We start from the raw sequence: 20578 nt of genomic DNA, 5'->3' as shown, positions 1-20578 counted from the left end.
TGCCTTGTGGTCATGATGTTTGTGCAGGACTAAGACACTGTGATAAACACTAGGACCAAGAACACCTAGGACAGGAAAGGGTTTACTTGGCTAGTATTTCCAGGTCAGGGTCCATCACTGAGAAAAGTTGGGGCAGGAACTCGAGGAGGAGCAGAGGCAGGAACCTCTGAGGAATGCTGTTCCCTGGTTCCTGCTCAGCCAGCTTTCATAATACGGCCGAGGACCACCTGCCCAAGAGTGTTACCTCCCAAAGTGCCGTCATCAAGAAGATGCTCCAGACCAATCCGATGGAGGGACTCTCCTTCGAAATTCCCTTACATTCTTCTGGATTGTGTCAAGGTGATGGCTGATGCTAAAAGAAAAGTCTATTTTTTTTAAGCGATGACCCCACCACTTGGGAGACTGAGACACATGGGTCGCCACAAACTCCCAACAAGGTTGGGTTGCACAAGGATAGCTAAGGCAACAGAGTAGCAAGATTCTGTCAGAAAAACCACCCATGTAACTGACCAACCAGGCAAGCAAACCTATGAACATTTTTAAAAGCCCAAATCCAGAAGTAACATGGCAGAAACAAGCCTAGAACCCAGTCAGACCCTCCAGAATCCAGCCCTGTGTAACCTCATACTGTATTCTCACGTTCTAAAATCAAGGTGAAGGGGAGGGACATGGTTCAGTTGGTGGAGTGGTCGCCTAGCATTCAGGAGGTTCTAGGCTTGGTCCCCACCAATGCGGAATAAATACAAGACTATAAAGTAAAAAACAAAGAACAACCAAAACCAAAACCAAAACCAAAACCAAACACACAGAGAGAGAGAGGGAGAGGGAGAGGGAGAGGAAGAGGGACAGAGGGAGAGGGGGAGGGGGAGAGGGAGGGGGAAGGGGAGGGGGAGAGGGAGAGGGAGAGGGAGAGGGAGAGGGAGAGGGAGAGGGAGAGGGAGAGAACAATGAAAGCAGGGTAAATCAATGTTACTCTAATCCCATGGAATGCTGAACGGAAAGGTAGCTGTGAGAGCCTGCTTCTCTCAGGGAAGGCGATTTACCCAAAGAATTGAACCTGCCAGGGCAGTGGGGTTCCCGCAGGATCCCAATGGGGATCTATAAAGTAACGGTTGGAAAACTCTAAAGACAGAAACAAAACTATTTTTTAAAACCCGCGGAAAGCAGAATAGGGATGGAGAACCAGCTCTCCGGGGCACCCCAGAAATGGATACCCCAGAACTGGACAGATGCCCCAGTGAGATCTTTATGTAAGTGTTGCAGCCAACAGCTATTGTATAACCCATCATTGAAAGAGAAGCCAGACAAGAGACAGGAGATGGGACTCTGCGTTTGCAGGAGAGCACCGACACTCCTGGGATTTCTGGATTTCTTTCCTCCCCTCTTACCTCGGTTTACCCATTCATACAAAAGGCAGTATAAGCGAGCAACGCCAGGCCCTCCCTACTTTCCCCCTTAATCTCCCGTGGAGGCCGAACACATAAACAAACAGGAAATCACACACCTACAGAACCTAGGAGCTGCCCCGGAGGCTGGCTAAGCAGCTGCCAGTGTGTAGTAGACCAAGAACTCCCAGTGCTCAATGAGCGGGATCCCGCTTCCCTGTGAGTGCTGGTAGAGACACATGCACGCCCAGAGGAAGGGGTGGGAGCAGTGGGAACTTCACTTTTTCGGAGACATTTTTTGCCTTGCACAAACAGCCCCACAGTGAGTGAGTCAGAATTTCCGAAAGGCATAATTTTAGTGCCCCTTCTTGCGGTTGCCTCTCCAGGCTGCCTCTGAAACGGAGGCCTCCTCGGGCGGGGTTTCCTGTGCTCAATTCCAGAGATGACAACGGGGCTCTCCCCAAACCTTTTGCCAGAACTTTCTTTCCAGATACGTTTTTAACTTTGTAGCAGCAGTTAATGCCCTCCAAGCTGCAAATCCCCCCTCCCCTACCCCCACACGCTTGCAGGGCTTCCTCAGGGCTTCTTCCAAATACGTGGGCTGCTTCCAATTAAAAAAGGATCATTGAAGAAAATCAAGGCTCTAGACTGGCTAAGTGTTAATGGCGTTTGCCGCCAAGCCTTATGACCGGAGTTCGATTCCCCAGGATCCACATGGCAAAAGAAACATACCGACTTCTCTAAGTTGTCCTCTGATCACTGCGGCACTGGACAACTCCTTCGGTTAAATAAAAAAATGTAATTTAAAAAAATATTTATTTTATTTTATTTTACTTTTACTGGAGCTGAGGCTAGAAACCAGGACCTTGTGCATGCTTGGCAATGCTCTACCACTGAGCTGAGGTCCCAAGACTGAAACTATTTTTAAAAAGTAAATAAATAAGCAAGCTGTGGTGTGGGAGTGGCCAGCCCAGTGTGTTCCACCCAGAACCGTGATACCAATGCGTACTTAGACATAGTTAAGTCCTGGTTTTGATGGATGTACCTATCAGCCTTAGAAAAAGCAAAGACAGTGTTGTGACAAGCATCAAGTCGGGCTGCAGAGACCGCTCAGCAGTTAAGAGCACTGACTGCTCTTCCTAGAGGTCCTGAGTTCAATTCCCAGCAATTACATGGTGGCTCACAACCATCTGTAATGGGATTTGATGCTCTCTTCTGGTGTGTCTGAAGACAGTGACAGTGTACTCATATAAATAGCAAATAAATAATTTTTTTAAAAAAGCATCAAGTCGGGGTTGGGGATTTAGCTCAGTGGTAGAGCGCTTGCCTAGCAAGCGCAAGGCCCTGGGTTCGGTCCCCAGCTCTGAAAAAAGAAAAAAAAAAGGCATCAAGTCAAAGATAATAACAGTCAATCTATCAACATTGTGTATGTGTGTGTGTGTGTGCGCAGGTGTGTGTTGGTGGTGTGTCCATGCATGTTTCCATGTAGAGGTGAGAGGTCACCATCTTTTAAGTTCACCACTCTATCCCACCTTGTTTGTTTGAGGCAAGATCTCTCACTGAAACTTGGAGCTTGTTTCAGCTGGTCTGGCTGGATGGAGAGACCCTGCAGTCCAATCCCCTGCCTCCACTGCCTTACAGATGTATGTGCGGAGGTGTTGGGCTTTTATGGCACCATTGGTGATACGTACTCAGGTCTTCATGCTTGCCCAGCTAGTAGTCACCCACTGAGAAGTCTCCCCAGCACTTTAATACCTAATGATATCCTGTGGTTCATAGTTTACCATTTTATATGCTTCTACCTGTGCAACACCATTGCTGTCCCCCTCTACTATTCTAAGAGGTTACCTGCCTCACACAGTTACTTCACAATAGAAAGGCAAGGCTTGGAGTTTGGGTTCCTAGTGCTCTGAAAGGCTTAGCCATGGAAAGGACAGCTTATCTCTGTAAATCCCTCCCCACATTCCCAGAGACTAGCATATGGCTAGCTCTGGAAATGCTTGATGAAAGACTCGCACAGCCGTATGCCAGAAACCCTAGCCATCATATCAGACTCAGAACCGTAATGCCAAGCAGTCCTCAGGGCACCAGGCATATAACCTTACAAGTGTCTGTTATTAGATTAGACCCTTTTAACAGAAGAGGGAACCAGGGTTGAGTAACCAACTGCTGTCTGCTGCTTGTGGATTGGTTTGGTTTTGGTTTTTCAAGGTGAGGTTCTCTGTGTAGCCTTGGCTGTCCTGGAAATCCCTCTGTAAACCAGACTGGCCTTGAACTCAGAGATCTGCCAGCCTCTGCCTCCTGAGTGCTGGGATTAAAATGCTTGCAGCTCTTAACTTCTAGCCACACCAGGGCAGCGTTCACTGCAGGTATGGGACTTCAGAGGGCCAGTTGCTTGCTCTAGCATTCACGAGGATGGCCCAGAACAAAGTGCCTGGGCCCTCAGTGCCTGGCTTTCCCTTTAAGACGAAGCTAATTACACTCTCGTAACTGCTTGGAGGGTGGTAGTAAGGATCGAACAAAGGGATGCAGGTTGAAAGCAAAAGCCTTCTCCAAAGGTGAGAATTATGGTGACTGTTAGTCACTGCTTGCTTGGCTGCTGTAACCCCCTGGGGAATGCAGCAGCTCCTTGACAGACTCTGGACCAGAGGTGCTAGACCAGGGGAGGCCCTTTGTGTGGATCTTCTCAGAGTAATTATGACTTAATGAATGGGCTCCAACTAAGGCGTGGTTGAACCTCTGGCTTTCTGCTTCAAACTGGCTCTGTCTGCCTCCAGTATTAAGCTTGAGCTTTACCTAACTCTGCTTCTTCCTCAACCCAGAAAACACACGCGCGCGCGCGCGCGCGCACACACACACACACACACACATACACATGTACACAGACACACAGATACACACACTCACACACAAACACATATACACACAGACACACAGACACACAGACACACATACAGACACATAGACACACATACAGACACACACACACATACAGACACACACATACAGACACACACACACACACACACACACACACACACTCCAGAACTATTTCTCTCTGGTTCTGTTTGACAATTTAATCTCCTTTGGACAGTGGCTTATTTATTCTGCCAGCTCTGCTAAGAAACCACGGAGGGGGACATTCTGACTGACCTTGGGCCTGTGTCGAAGACTGTTATTATCTGTTAAGTGGACCGGCCACGCCTGGGTCACGAAGACAGACTCTCACATGGTACTAGGTTTTCCAAGTCGTGTTCTCTTTAGAAGCAGGCTCTTCATTCAGAAGACGGAGACTCAATCACGAGGATCTGTTACCGCCTGGAAGAGATAACTCTGGAGCCCTAGGGTGTTTTGTTCCGTTTTGTTTTAGTGAGGTTGAACAAGGTCTGAGAGGAAGGTAGATGCGGGGAGGCTACGTGAAAGTCCTCCGGACCTGGCAGGTGGAGTTAGGTTAGCCCTAGGCAGTTACAAGTGCAAAGGCCCAGAGGCAGAGAAGACTTACACATTCTGTTCCAAAGCAAGGTTAAGTGGGTGGAGCCTGAAGCAGGGACTGGCCAATGGTATGGGAGGGTGCTGAGGCAGGTGGGTGAGCGAGGCTAGGACAGCAGAGAGGAGATGGGCATTCTTGGTCTTGGGCTTATTGGGAAGTTCCCACCCGGTATGGGTGGCTAGTGGACTGGAGAGTGGGCAGGGATGGGTAGAATGCCTCTGTCAGGTTGACTGATGGGTGTCATTTCATTCTTGTTTTTGGTACTGTTGCCTGTGTCCCTCGGTATCTCTGTGAGGGCAACACCTGTTATCCTCTGACCCTCTCCTCAAATCTGGACAGGTGGAATAATATCCTCCCCAGGGCCTCCTTCTTCTGGGTGGTCCCCACGACACTCCTGAATGACTGGGGAGGCAGGTGAAGACCTCGGATCGGATCCAGAGACTGTCTAGATTGGCATGAACACAGTATTCCCGCCCTCCTGAACTTTGGGTTTGAGAATTGTAGCTACGCGGTTCGTCCTCCGCCCTGGTTCCTCATCTGCAGTGTGGCGGGGCTCCGGGCGGGTCCCTAAAGGGGCGGGACAGTCGTGGTGTCCCCCGCCCCGCCCTGACCCGGCCCCGCCCCGCCCCGGAGCCGCCCGGGACGCTGGGTGCAGAAGGGACTCGGCCCAGCCGCCCGAGGCGCCGCGCTCCGTCTGCTCCGGGCAGGGTGAGTAAGGTCAGGGCTGTGGGAGGCAGCGCGGGGACGGAGGGGGTCGCGCCCGGATCCCTAGCGTACCCCTGTCTTGACGCGTCCCCGAGGATCGGCGCCGCGGGAAGTCTGGGGGACCAGAGGAGGCGCGCGGGGGCGGCGGCCAGCGTGACAGCTGCCGGCGGGCGGAGCTTCGTTTCAAAAGCAACCGCTCCTCCCGCTGCGAAATCCTGGGCACCCTAGAGTCTCGGCCCCAGGACGCCGCAGTGCCTAGGGCTGCACATCCCTGGGACCAGGTGGCTTCTTCGGTTTCCCCTCTTCACCTCTAGAGGCTGGCAGACTTGCCAACTCACAGGTCCCCAGGGCCCGGAATGTCCCATTCTGGGGATTACGAGCTCGCCAGGGAGAGCCTGAGAGCGCGCAGTGAGGAAGGAAAGCCTTACCCGGTGCGCTCCGTTTCCTTCAGTCACCTACCTCGCTGTGTAGTCTTGGGCTAGCTAGCGGCAGATCCTCGCTGATCCCCATGTAACCACTCTAAAAGGGGAATTCAGATGTTGGTTTCACCTGAAATCAGATCTAGAGTCCACTCCCTGGGTGGGTGTCTCACCCACCCAGCCTGGCTTCAAAACTGAGAAGTGGTGAATTCAGCCCAGGGTTGGTAACATTTAATCTCTTTGGCTCTGGGACGTTTTCCCTGTGTCTTGGAGCCCTGCTTCATCTCTGTAGGGATGGCTACTTTCTATAATGGATAGCCAGGCTATGCTTGTGGGAGTGACTTTAGTACCAAAGAGGAGTGCCACACCCCATCCTTCATGGGTGGGAAAAAGCGACTCATCTTCGAGACCAGTGTGTCTCACTGGTCCTGAAGCCCCACTGGACAGCCCCCTTTCATCTACCCAGAGAAGATACAAGCAAAGAAAGGGGGCGTGACTTGCTCAAGGCGGCGCAGTCAAGATCCTTGTTGCGCAGGAACTTGGCTCTCTTGAAGGGCTTCTTAGCCTTGCCTCTTGATGGGGGAGTGGGGAGGAGCTAACAGCTCATAGCGGGCAGGAGCTGGGAAGTAGGAAGGTGATCTGTGCCAGCCGGGCTGTTTTGCTGGGTTTCCTGTGAACTGTGCCCCAGAGGGGCAGTGGAGCACACGTGGGCTCGCACATTCCCCAGGCCTGCTGACAGTTACGACTGAGCCAAGCTGCTCCCCGGGAGCCAGAGAGGCCGCTCTGGGGGTGGCTGTGTAGGAATGTACCAGGAGGCCTTATTTCTGGAGTCACTGAGGGAGGGATGAGAACCCAGGATCATTTGTCCCCTCAGTCCTGCAAAAGGACCTCAGGGTGTGGCAGAGCTGTTCTGTCTCCAGGGGAACTTCGCATGATTTGGAGTGACTATGGACTCAGCCCTGCCTGGGTAGCCCCCTCTGCCCAGTGATACAGAGACCTGTGGTTGCTCTGGACTCCTCGTGTCACCACACTGGAAGGCGTGACTGGGCAGGGAAACACTGTCTCCAAAGGACTGTGGAGTCTATAAGCCCAGAAGCCTCTGGCCCCCTCTGCTATCTTGCTGTAAGAATAGGGTGGCCAAATCAGGTGGCCACTTTGTCCTCACCTGAGTATGTGGCTTCAGAAAAGGGGCAACCCAGCTCCCTACACCCCTGTGTCATGAGACAGTAGATGAGCAGTAGATGAGAGAGATTCACAGACAGTGTTTTGTGTGGCGTAGATCTAGCAGAGACGCGTGATTTTGTGTTTTGGGGTGTGAATGGGGGTGTGTGCTTGATCAGGAGACCTGGGATCTTCTCTGTTCTGCCCTTTTTCCTCTCTGCCTTGATTTCCTCAAATCTGCTAAACAGTGAACGCTCTGGGTTACTTCCCTGAGGTCCTCTCAATATTGAAAGCTTGTCCTTGACTCTGGGAAGAAGGGAGATCACAAAAAGCCTGTAGAGGCATTCAGGTATGACTCTGGAGTCTCAGAATTAGTGTGTCCTCTTGCACACTTCCTGTGTCCCCTGGCAGGATGTAAGGATGCCGGCACTAACATCCTACAGGAGGAGACTTATATTACTGTCCACTGGCTGGGTGGCTGGTTCAGGATTTGAACTTCATACCTTTGACTCAGTGCTGTTCATTACCCCACACACCCTGTCCTGGACAATCCGAGGACAATATTGTGTGTTAGTCACTGGGAAAACTGCAGATCAGGCAGGTCCCAGTCATCATCAAATCACCGATGAACAGAAACGGAAACATGGACTGTGACCCTTTCCCACCCCACGTATAACATCCATACATTTTGGGCACCAAGCCAAGACCCAGGAGGCGCAGACAGAAGTAAGGGACATGGTACCTCTCAACCTCAGGATTCTTAGCTTTGGACTTAGTGACCATGCCTGAGACTGTGTGGCTAGGAAGCAGATGGGGACAGGCCTCCAAACCTGGAGCCCTGGTTGCTCTTCTCTGATGTGATGCCACTCCCTTCCAGATTGTCTGAGGAAATACATCAGGGTTCCCCAGAGCCTAGAGGGGCAGGGCAGACCAAAGGCAGCACTTGCTGTCTTGTTCTTGGTTTTTGTTTTTTACTGCCTTTCCAACATCGAGTCTCCTGGAGCCCACTCTGCGTGGCACCAGAACTTCGGAAGCCTAGTATCTCCTAAGTCCATCGGGGAGCAGCAGAGGAGAGTCCAAAGATCAAACACTAGGCTGATGGTGATCTGAATAGAAGCCATGCACAAAAGAGGTGTGGGGATAGACTACCTTAACTGGAAATTGCATGCCACCGTGGCAAGGGGCAGGACTAGCAGCATATTGGCAGTGAGGGTAGAGACCTCAGATTTGCTAAGCATTTGTCTGTATTCTAACTTGTAGAGCATTTGCAGAGCTTCTAACCCACACATTGTTTTGCTCTTTTTAAGAGAAAGGTGAGGAGAGTTTCTTGCAGATGAGGGTGCCCTTGAATAAATAGGTAGCTGAAGATGACCTTGAACTCCTAATCCTCCTGTCTCTACCTCCCCTGCGGTAGGTAGAGGCATGTGTTACCACGCCTGGTTTATGTGGTGCTGGGGAACCAAAGAGCGGGCCATGCCATGCAAGCACTCCACCAATTCAGCTACAGTCTTAGGCCGAGTTTGTTCTTTTGAGACAGGGTCTCCACAGGTGAACCAAGCAGGCCTTGAACTCACGATCTCCTGCTTCAGCTCAAGACTACTGGGGTTGTAGACGTGCCTCGCTGCCATGTTGGGTTTAAGTGGGTAGCAAGGGGATGCTAAGGAGCCAGTGTGGCTGTTGGGGGGATAACTGTTGAGGGGTGAGCCTGTTCCCTTCTCAGGAGGGCCCATTCTGTTCTGTTCCTCAGCTTAGTACAAGGCTTGTGTGTGTGTGTGTGTGTGTGTGTGTGTGTGTGTGTGTGTGTGTGTGTGTGGTGTGAGAGATTCAAAAGTATATAAAATGTTTGTCACATTTACTTATTGTATGTAAATGCCTATGCTTGCCATAACATGCGTGTGGAGGCCAGAGGACAGCTTTCAGGACTCTGGTTTTTCCTTCCACCATGGGGTTGGGGGTTGGAACTCACATTATCCAACTTGCCTGCAAATGCTTTGATCCACGTATTTTTAAATATGTTTATATTCTATCATTGTAAATAGGAGATACATTTGCCTTAATGTCATGTCCTGCATAGAATAAATAAGTAGAAAGATAGTAGTGAGCATGCTCAGAATCTTTTAGAGAATTATTCACCGGACTTGAATGGTCGTCTGGCTGGGCTTATAAAAGCCTGCTGTGTGACACACTAGTTCCTTTTATCACAGAGGCACAACCTCTTCCTTCATTTGTCCTACGCGACCTGACAATGGCAAAGCTGGGAATCTCAAGTTAAAAACAGAATGTCTTAAAGTTCTGACCTAATGATTTACACTTCCAAGTCATAAAATGCTGACATTTTTGAGCTGGGAGGGAACCTCAGGTCACCTGGTCCAGCTGGCTGGTTTGACAACCCAGAGAAATGCCCCGGCCAAGGTCAACATAGGACGCATGTCCACAAGGAGGACACGGTCCACAATGGCTAGCCACACCTGTGCATGACTCTCATAAGGACACCACCTGTCACACTAGCCTGACGCCCTTGGATCTCAGCCTGCTCCTGAGGACAGGTGAAGGAGGCACAGGTGTCATGCCTGAGACGACTCTTTCTGATTTTATGGTTTTCATTTTTAAGAAGTCACAGTGTGCAAGGTGACTCATGAACAGAAACATCACCAAAGGCGGTTCGCGAGCTTGGCTTGAAGTCTTGTTTCCAAGTCGTCTAAGGCAGCTGCTCTTTCTCATCCTGCATGATAATTCATCCCCAGACTGCACAGTGACCTGGGTATGGTCAGTCTTGGTTTGCTGTTGTTGGGGAAACAGGTTCACAGAGGAGGGCTGCTCTGCTCCAGATTTCCCTGAAGGTGATGGTAGGGCCAGAGAACCTTCGGCGGGAACGGAAAAGACTGTTCTTCCATTTTTCACGTGCTGGACTGGGAACACTTTGTTTTTTTACTCTGGAGAAGCAGAAAGTCTGGCCAGCCCAGCCTGGCAGGCCATAGGGAAATGGCCTTGTAGAAAACAGATGGGCGGTGTCCATGCAGCTGTCAGGTTGCAGGCATCTCTGAGCTGACAGCCCAGCTTGGCCACACCATCCCATGCACAGAACATGTTGTCTACAGGATAGAGGTGGGGTGCACCCAAGGCCTGCTTGGTTTTGTCTAGGTGTATCTGGCACACCCTCAAAGTCCTACTAACTCCTCTGTTCCCATCCGAGGCTATTCTTTTGCCTGCCCTCTGGAGAGGTGCCTGTGTGTGTGTCCTAGGTACCTTGTGCATAAGATATTCTTTAGTGCCTTTGTGGGGTCTTGAGGTCATGGTGATGCTTATAAAGTTCCAGATTTTGGAGTATTTCCTATCTTCAGATTAGGGATGTTTAATTTGTGCTTAGAGGTGACAGCTGCAGTGGAGAGTGTGAGAATTCCAGAAGTTTTTACTCTGGATACTCTAGATAACCTTGTCTGAGCCTATAATTTTACATACGGGGACACTGAGTTTTTTGGGGTATGTGCGAGTGTGTGTGTGTGTGTGTAGCGACCAGGGAACAACCTAGGGAGTTTGTTCCTTAGAAGCTGTCTGTCTTGATTTTTGAGACAGACACTGACTTGAGACTTGCCTGATACGGATAGACTGACTGGCTAAGGAGCCCGAGTGTTCCTATGTCTCTACCTGAGGGATCTTCCTGTCTGCTGTCTACCTAATACCAGGATAACAAGTGTGAAACACCCCCAACCCCAACACACACACCTTTTTGAAAATGTAGGTTCCAGAGATGAAATTCAGGTCCTCATGCTTATAAGTCAAGCAATTTACCAAATGAGCCATCTCCTTAGCCTGACTGGTACCTGACTGGTAGGTACCTCAGGGTCACGAGTGGACCTCCTGACTCCCACCCAAAGCTCTCTGTCACACAGTTACCTTCCCGAGCGCCCCATGCCATTGCTGACAGTTGCGATGTCATGGCTGCACGAAGATGGGAAGTTTGGTTAGGCCCTAGCCATCATCGCTGAGCTGGGAGTGGTGGGACTCCAATTAAGCCACAAGTTTTATGTGAGATCTGAAATGGCCGAGCCCCTCCCAAGAAACATTTACTAGAATAATACTATAGCTGACTCACTGAGGAAGCAAGCCTCTTTCTTCCCTGATGGGAGGAGCTGGCATCTGAACTTCTCCAGTCGTAATTGCCAGCTCTTTAAGATGGGAGGCTCTACTTGGGTCTCTGTGAAGTTTGCTCACTTGGAAGCCTAGCAGTGGATATGTGAGGACCTAAGATCAGCCGCTGCAGACCGCCCACCCAAACAGAAAGGAGCGATTTCTTAGGCTCCACTCCCTTTCCCTAAGTGTTGGGTCTGCCCTCCTACCCCCTTGCCCCCCACCCCGGGCTGCATTTGGTTTCCACAAAACCCCAAATTCATTCTGACTTTCCTCCCCCTCTACCTGTGGCAAGCAGTTACTTCTGCCAGCTGCTCTTCCTCCCACATCTGGTAGAGAGCGCCTCCTAGAAGACTCCCCCATGGGATTCCAATTTCCGTTTCCTGTTCTCCTGTGCTTTGCTATTGATACTTGATCAATGGTTTCCAGAACTCGATTCCGGTCATCGCCCCCCTCTCCCCACCCCACACCCGCCTGTTGCCCATTCCTCTTCATAGCTCACTGGCAGTCCACAGAGAGGTGGTTATAATTATGACTTAGACAAAAGGCTTACCAGGCTAGATAGGACCTGACAAATGCTAGGGGAACAGATGTTCCGGGCTGTGGAATGAAGTGGGAGGGGCGGACCCTAGTGTTTCCAGGATACGCAGGACCTCGGTGAGCTCTGGAGGGAAGAGCCAAGACTAGTGTGACATCTGTCCTTATCTCTCAGGACCTTTGTCAATCAGAGCTCTGTTTGTTCCAGGAGCACTTGAGGGCCAGCAATGGAATCTTGATGACACATTGGCCTCACTGGTAGAGCATATCTAACTCCTCTCCTCTTTGCTGGGACCCCACCCCTCCACCCCAGCCTATCCTTTTGTATCTCAGCTCCTGGCCCCCCACCCCCAAGAGAATTTTTTGCCCACACAGGAGCACCTCCTGGCTTTGTCAGCAGGGGATGTTCTTATCTCTGGGCCACTGTCAACCCTGCATGGAAATGTGAGCCCTGGGTCTGGTCTGCAGCTGTGCCTGCTGCCTGTCTCCTCTACAAGGACTTGAGTGATCCAGGGCAGGACAGACACCGACCAGTTTTGCTTCTTCTTCTAGTTTCCCTCTGGCGTCTCCTAGAGGGCTGGTTCCTGGAACCCTGAGGATATTGGATGAGTTGTGACAGAACACCTGTGGGAAAGGGAGGGAGCCTAAGTAATTTCAGGAAGGGAGGGCTCATCCTGGCTTGGGTTTGGAGGTTCAGTCTGTGACTGGCAGGGACGGTGTGGCGTGCTTGGCTTCCTTTCTTTCTCCTTTTAATTCAGCCCAGGACCCCAGCCCATGAGTGTTGCTGCCCATCTTCAAGGTGGGTCCTCCCTCTTCAGGTAAACCTTTCTGGAAACACCTTCCTAGCCACACCCAGAGGTTTGTTTCCATGGTGACTATAACCGGTGTGGGTAATGAAGATTAGCTATCACAGACACCAAATCAGTGACACCCAGCAGACCCTTATATAAAACAGGTCTTTTTGTAACTTATACGTGCTACACACATTCCACACACACACATCCACACCTTTCTTTATAGTGTGCTTCTGTTTATTCCTAGACAAGGTCTCTCCGTATAATCCTAGCCTGCTTGGAACTTGAAATTCTCCTACCTCAACCTTCACATGCTTAGAATTACAATCACCACCACCTCCAGCTCTTACTGGGTAGCTCGGGCTGACCCGGAACTCACTATGATCCTCCTGTCTCAGCCTCCCAAGGGCTGGAATTATAGCATGAGCCATCACACCAGCTCTCATGCACTTGAAATCTTCTCTGGATCACTTATAATCCCAGCCCAAGGTAGATGCCGTGTGAATAGTTGCTAGAATGTGTTATTTAGAAAGAATAAAAGCCAAGTCCGTTCAGGACAGATGCAACTTTTGTTCTGCCGGTATTTTCTGTCTGTCTGGTTGCATGCTTGGCTGAAGGCACCGTGGATGGGGAGGGCTGAATGTGCCTATGGAATGAACGATTTGTGAGGACAGTGATGGCTGGAAGAGAGGAATATAGATTCTCTGCCCAGTCTGCCATGACAACCGGCCTCTAGCGGGCACTTGCTGGGGGCCAGCATTGATTGTGTACAGTGTTTCTTACCTCTCCTGTTAGTCCCACAGCTATTCAGAGAGGCGTGCTGGCATCACCCTGCTTGGAAGGGTGTGAATTAACCTACCCTCACCATCTTGGGGTGCCAATGCAGTTAGGAGTTGAATGCAGGTGCTTGGATCCGGACTCCGCAACCTGATTATGAAAACTGAAAGCAAACCCAGCCTTCCAGTCAGGCAGATCCTGTGTATGGGTAGCTGCAGATCCTGTGTAGCTCCAGGCTTTCTCTGCGCCAAGCCATTCCTCAGAGGAAATCTTTTCCTTAAGACCATGGTGCCACAGGTCCCTCAGAGCTAGGGCCCGACTCTGGAGCACCCTGCCTGTTCCCTGCCCCTTTCTCCCGAGAACTCCATTTGCAACTTGTCCCTCAGCTATTGAGACTTGCTGACCACAGGCTGGGCATTTGTAGGTAGCATGTGAGCCAGTCGGGGTTGCCAGGTTAAACAGTTGGTCGCTCACCCCAGCACTGGGCAGCCAGCCTGATTGTGTAATTTGCCTGTCTATTCATGGACTTCAAATTCGACTTTGCTTGGAGATGATTTTAAGGAATGGATTTTTTTTTTTTAAAGGTTCTTTCTGGAGGCCTCCCTTATTTCTGCTTCTTTGGGTAAAACCACCCACGTGCCCAGGCTGGCTACTCCTGGGTGAGGTCTTGCCTTCAGTGAGGAGGACTGAGGATGGCCCTCAGTTCCTGTATTTGTCACCCACAGGAAGTGGCAAGGTTAGTCACGAAGCTCCTAGCAGGAGCTGGCTGAGGTCTGGAAGCCAGAGAGACACGTGTCTGTGGCTGGGATCTGGGCTCTTCCGCCCTGTAACCCACATACCCAGGGCTACTGCATTCCTTCAACGACCTTGACTGAGACGGAATGGGTAGCAAAATGCCAAGGCACACATCTGTGCTCTGTGGAAACAGTTTGGTGGGTGAGAAGGTGCCATAAATAATGGCCACCCCAGCTGGTGATAGCCTAGAAGCAGGGAAGCTCAGTGGTGAGGGTGGGGGTGGGGGCAACAGGAAGACTTTGTGCATGGCTTGGAAAACCTGCTCTCCTCTGCTGTGTGGGTCTTAGAGAACAGAACCCAGGTTTGTCAGGCTTGGTAGTAGTCCCCCTCACCTACAGAGTCATCTGGCTGAGGGGCAGAGGGCCTTTTATTTCTCCAAAGAGCAATCTTGCTGGGCCTCAGCTCCCTCTTCTGGGAAGAGTGGGGAGGGAGGAACTCCTTTTGTCATCTTGCTGGCTCTGTGTCATGAAACCCCCACCCCCACCCCAAGAAATTAGGAGTCATCAGGTTGTTTGGTCGCCCTACAGAGCAAAGTATTTCTTACATCATCTGTCTTCCAATACAAAGGTCAGCTCCGCTCTATTTAATCAGTTTCTTTCTCCTCCTACGCCTGAGGTACAATCTGACAGACCTGGTGGGAACCCTGGTTCTCTTGCCTACAGTATGACTTGACTGTCTCCTACCCTTCTTGTATAGGGCTAACTCACCTGTCCTGGGGGCAGTCCACACCTTCCCTGACCCCAAATATCCATCCTGTCAGGGTACCCTTCCCTCTTTTCCTGAATGCTCCCAAGCCAGGAGGAGGGTGCTCCCAAGCCAGGAGGAAGGTGCTCCCAAGCCTGGAGGAGGGTACTCCCAAGCCTGGAGGAGGCTGCTCCCAAGCCAGGAGGAGGGTGCTCCCAAGCCAGAAGGAGGGTGCTCCCAAGCCAGGAGGAAAAGCTGCAGGATGCTGAGTATTTTTGCCTCCTCCACCCACTGCACCTGCAGGGAGTTGAGCTGGCCCAGCTGCAGGTGACTCTGCTCTCAGCTCAGGTGACAGAATGCAGGCTGCATTCCTTAATCACAACTGCCTTTTTCTCTTATAGAATAAATCCAGGTGTGGGGAGTGTCAAGGTCTCTACAGTGGGACTCAGCACGTTGGGACCCGTTGTCTGGTTTCCACCCTTTGTCTTCCTGGTTCTGGATGTAGAACTCAGAACAGGAGTATCAAACGCTCAGGGCACCAGAACATAGACAGGGACAACCTTGAACTTGTGCTCCTCCTGCCTCCACCTCCAAAGTGCTGGGATTACAGGCGTGTGCCAGCACCACACTTGGTATAGGCAGTCGGTGCTGGCGATTGAGCTGAGGGCTGTGTGTATGTGTGCTACCCAAGCACCCTCTCTGCTCCCTGAGCTACATCCCTGGCCCTTTCTGGTTCTTTGAACAATTCTGTTCATATGATGTTTTCATCCTAGCTGAAAGTGTGCCGGTAGAATTAGAAATCTCTGGACATGAGATTGTTTCTTCCGGAAACTCTCGGGCAGTTCTGATGGGAGGAATAGTTGAGAGCCCTAGGTTGGCCAGGGGCAGTTGGGGACACTTCAGGGTGGCACTAATGTGTCCTTTTTCCGTTACCCCCTTCACTCTCTGTCAAGGTGCAGGCTTCTGTGCAAACACAAGAGGTTCTTGGGTGTGTGTCTATCCAGTCTGCTTATTTCTTGGGATGTGTAGTAGACACACCGTTGATCCTGCTTCCCTGTTTGAGGCAAAGATAAAAAGTTTCCTTTTAAAATAAACTTGTCAGGAGTGAATGAAGGAACATCTGCCCTTTTTGAGGTTGGCTCCGTTCATTGCAGGGCCTCTGGCAACTCTGCACCCTGCTGAAGGGCTGAGCGTGTGCAGGTCCAGGCCCATCCTGTGTACAAGTGGCTTAAGGGTGGGGCCAACACCCTGTAGGAAACCTCACCTCAGGTGCTGATGACCCAGGATTCTCCAGGGAGGTAGGCTACACTGGAGTGGCTGAGGGTTAATAAAGTTGTTTCCCAGGAGGCTTTAAATCAGCTCTTGGGATTGGTGTGGAGAACGATGTGTTTGCCTCTGAGATTGCATTCTGAGATGCTCGATCATGACCCCAAGATCTTTTCCTGGAGCTGCCATTGTCCTGTAAACTTGGTGACTATATTAAGACTTTGGTGCTCACAGAGGCCTAGTCCCTCACTGAAACATGGGCACACTGGTCATTCAGGAGCCTCGAGCCTCAGGGCAGGAAGTAGCCCTGCGGGTTCCCAGGACTGGACGTGGTTCACACTTATATGGAGTCTCTGTGTGTACAAAGGCTGAGACAGGAGCATTGCCATGAATTTGAGTCCAGCCACAGTCATCCGAAGCAGTTCTCAGTGCTGCGACTGCTGACTGACTGGGAACCTAAAGTTAGATAACCCATCCTCTCATTTACTTAGCCAATACTCAGCTCTTTCCGAACAGTGCCCTTGCAGGGCCCTGCTGGAGATTACAGCCAATTGAAGTGGGAGCTTGCTGTTGTCCTCACAGCAGGGTCAGTGGGGGATAGTTTAAAATCTTTATTCTTTCACTGACAGGATTAATTTAATCAGAGTCTTTGCCCTGGGAGGAGGGCTCTCATAACTACTTCCTGCTGTGCCTGGCGGTCTTGAAGAACCAGCATTGTTGAGGGGCCCCACAGCTAGGTTGGCTCCAGTCTGAGGGCGCATCGTCACATAGGGTTCCAAGTTAGAGGCTCCATCCTACAGACAAACACTGGGGAAGGATCATGTGTTTCTGAGTTTCTTCTGGGCAGGTGAGGAAGGTTCCAGAAGGTTCTAAAAACAGGATTCTGGAATGTCCATTTGTAACAGTGCTGTCCTCCAGGTGCTGTGAAGCAAACGCCAGAGATAAATCTCTGGCAAGGTCTAACCTTGGCGTTTTGCTTGTTAAAAGCACCAGATTTCACTTTATAGTATTATGATAATTATTAATTTCTACATGTTGCTTTATTTGTTTTTTTTCTTTTTCTTCTTTTTAATTTTTTATTAGCTATATTTCTTTATTTACATTTCAAGTTTTATTTGTTTTTAAGTAGCCCTGACCTGATCATTGCTTTATAACCCAGAGTGGTCTTGAACTTGTGGCAATTCTCCTGCCTCGGCCTCCCAAGTGCTGGGAGTTCAGGCGTGTGGGGATGCTCTGCTTGCTCTGTTCTGTGGAGGTGGGTGTGTCCTCACGGCTGCTGCTGCCTCAGTTCACTGGGTGTGTGTTTGCTGAGCAGCGCCAGATAAATGTCAAATGCAGCTTGGGAAAAGGCCTCAGGAGATGAGACTCAGGCATAGGAGGTAATACCTGATCAGAAGCAGGAAGAATGGAGCCAGGGTCTTCAGCATCTGCTGTAGAGATCTTTGTAGACACCCAGACATCGGTCCCTGGTGAAGGCATCCCTCATGGTCCCCAGGAGATGCTGCTTGGTTTCTGGCTGCCTGGGAGAGCATATGTGTAGACTGCAGGACACTGTGAGTGGCTGAGAGGGCAGACCTTGGGAAGGAACATGAAAGTGGAGGTAGTTGGTCAGCTGTCCTCAATCGCCTCACACAGAATATCCATCTAAGTCCAGTACTGAAAAAGTGCCCACCAAACCAGGACCAGTGATCATTCCAGGTCATCTCTGCCACCTAGATGGTGGACATCACCCCAGGCTAGCCCTGCTGTTCTGACTCGAGATGGATGTGAGGAGGTATTACTTCAATTATGTTCTAGAAGTCTCCAAGGCCCTGTTCCTCTCTCTGCAGGGCAGGTGGAAGCTTTATTGTCCTGGAGCCAAATAATTCCTGTCCCAGTGAATGTGTGGGATAGAGGGTCTTCCTTGTTTCCTCCTTGCTGGGGACAAGTGACTGAAGGTAATTCCTGCTTTACCTGTGCTATCCCCCTCTCTGTGTGAGCCTTTTCCAGCCACCTCCACTGTTTTTCCAGGGAGTCACCTCCTCCCTTGTCTTCCCCTGAGCAAAGTCCTCTCCCCACAGAGTCCCCTCTGCACTGGCTCAGCCTCTCTCTGGGGCCACTTTGCTTGTGGTGCCTCAGTGAGTGAGCTGCGCAGTAGGGAAACCCTGGCAGTCTGTGTCCACACAGTGACTGAAGCTCACTTCACAAGGGAGGCTGGGTCTTTCATTCTCTCTGAAGGTGTCCTCTGTGCCAGGCACTGCCCTGGGTAGGGGAACTGGGATGGGCAGGACTGGGAAAGTTGTGGTTGCTTTGGAATTGGCAGTCTAGAAAGAACTACAGTTTAGAGCTCTCTCTCTCTCTCTCTCTCTCTCTCTCTCTCTCTCTCTCTCTCTCTGTGTGTGTGTGTGTGTGTGTGTGTGTGTGTGTGTGTGTAGGTAGGTAGGTAGGTTGATGTCACTCAATCCTGGGTTGAGATAGGGTCTTTAACTGTTCTGAGCTTGCCTGGTGGGCTGCCTGTCTACTTTCTACTTGGCCCAGGGACCGTCCTGTCTCTGCCTCCCCATTGTTGTCACGTTGTGACCACACCCAGCTTTTTACATGGGACTTGGAAATGGTACTTATTTCAATTAGGGTTTCTATTGTTGAAAAGAGACACTATGACCATGGCAACTCTTATAAAGGAAAACATTTCACTGGGGGCAATTGGGGCTGGTTTACAGATTCAGAGGTTTAGTCCATTTTCGTCTTGGCGGGAAGTATGGTGGGCAGCACACAGGCAGACATGTTGCTGAGGGAGGAGCCAAGAGTTCCACATCTGGATCAGGAGGCAGCAGGAAGAGAGACACTGGGCCTGACTTTAGAGTTTTAAAAACTCTAAAGCCCATTTCCAGTAACACACTTCCTCCAACAAGGCCCCACCTACTCCAACAAGGCCATTCGTTCTAATCCTTTCAAATAATGTCACTCCCTATGAGCCTCTGGGGGCCATTCTCCTTTAAACCACTACAGAACCTAATTCCTCACACCTGTGTGGCAAGTACCTTAATGACTTGGCCATCTCCCCAGCCCTAAGTGAGTGTCCCAACCTTTTGACACTACCCTATCATCATAATGTCATCTACAAATGTTTTAGACCAGTCACAGCTCCTGGGATGGGTGTGGCCTGGCAGCTCAGCAGGTAAGCAGATACACAGGAAGGTGACAGCGGGACAACAGTGCTGCCGCCCTGATAGTAAGAAGGCTCAGCCGGTAGAGGTGTTTACTTCAAACGCCTGACTACACTTGCGTTCTCAGGAACCCAGGTAAAGCTGGAAAGAGAGAGCTGATGTTACAAAGTTGTCCTCTGACCACCACACATGCTTGGTGGCACGTACACAAGTGTACACACATCATACATAGATACAAGTGGTCAGACTTAGAACCCCGACAGCTGCTTAACAGATACAGGGGAAGCACAAGCAGCCTAGGCCCAGATATAAGGTGTTCCTCTTTGTGAACAAAAGAATGAATCCTCCCACAAGGTGGTGGCAGTTTTACTCTTTGTGGGTCAACTTGGGGACTAGGACATTTGCCTTTTATGCAAAGCCCGTGGCCAACAGTTTCTTCCAGGAACTCGGTTAAAGCTGGCATTGTCTGAAAGGAGGGAGAAGACAGTTTAGAGAAGTAGGTGGGTTTGTGTGCACGCTGTGTGTGTGTGTGTGTGTGTGTGTGTGTGTGTATGTGTGTGTGTGTGTGTGTATGTGCGCACGCGCGCGCGCGAGCACGAGTGTGTTAATGCTCCACCCCAAGATGGGATACAGATCAGGGCTTACAGGCTGCCCATTCTTTCCCACCAGCTAGGTGGGTACCCTCAGCTGCTCCAGAGAGTCTCAGCCTCCCAGCTCCCTCTAGCTGAAAAGAGAGCGGGTGCTAGGTCAGCTCTCAGCTCTGCACACAACAGCCAGCACTGTTCTCTCCCTTGGGTCTGACTGGAAGTTCTCCCAACCCAAGCCCCCATGGAGGGAGGGCAGAGGGGAGGGGAGAAAGGAGGGACACAGTCTGTCCCCACTGAGGCTGAAGCCAGTGTAGTTAGGGCTTGGGAAACAAACTTCTCCCTAAGATCTGGGGGAAGGTCACACTTCTACTGCCTAGGGCTTTAAAATAGTCCCATTCTGCTGAGGGTACAAGGTGACACCCATAGGGTCATGTGAGAAGTCTATGGGACTTTCTGTCACAGTCCAACTTGTAGTAAGACCCACAGAGCACGAGAGACCACCTCCTGGGAGCCCTCATTTCCCCCGGGACCAAGAGTCCTGGCTGGTAGGCTGTGGGGATTACACTTCGAATAGGCCTGCTCTTGCCGAGGCTTGGAATGTCAGACTAACCACCTATCTGGGCAAAGTCAAGGGCGCATGCCCAGGGCTGAACTCTCTCTTCTCACTTCTTTTTTTTTCCTTTTTTTTTTTTTTTTCAGAGCTG

The 20578-nt window shown here is 50.8% G+C and overlaps 1 protein-coding gene across 6 annotated transcripts in view; it reads left to right on the top strand.

Annotated features, from left to right (window-relative positions):
- Window positions 1-5445: 5445 nt before the first annotated feature.
- The window catches only part of Syne3 (spectrin repeat containing, nuclear envelope family member 3), a 91899-nt gene continuing 76766 nt past the window's right edge, over window positions 5446-20578 (top strand). For 3 of the 6 annotated variants that reach the window (XM_039112110.2, XM_039112108.2, XM_063261793.1), the window contains exon 1: window positions 5447-5583. The gene's annotated coding sequence lies outside the window, so the exon portion shown is untranslated. Of the gene's footprint in view, window positions 5584-18530; window positions 19423-20578 lie in introns of those variants that run through there. The other 3 variants (XM_063261794.1, NM_001106762.2, XM_039112106.2) reach the window with 3 other exon arrangements.

The sequence above is a fragment of the Rattus norvegicus genome, chromosome 6 (genome assembly GCF_036323735.1).
Source record: "Rattus norvegicus strain BN/NHsdMcwi chromosome 6, GRCr8, whole genome shotgun sequence".
NCBI classification, from domain to species: domain Eukaryota; kingdom Metazoa; phylum Chordata; class Mammalia; order Rodentia; family Muridae; genus Rattus; species Rattus norvegicus.
The sequence above is the reverse complement of the archived record's forward strand: the minus strand, read 5'-3'. Positions and strand labels throughout refer to the sequence as shown.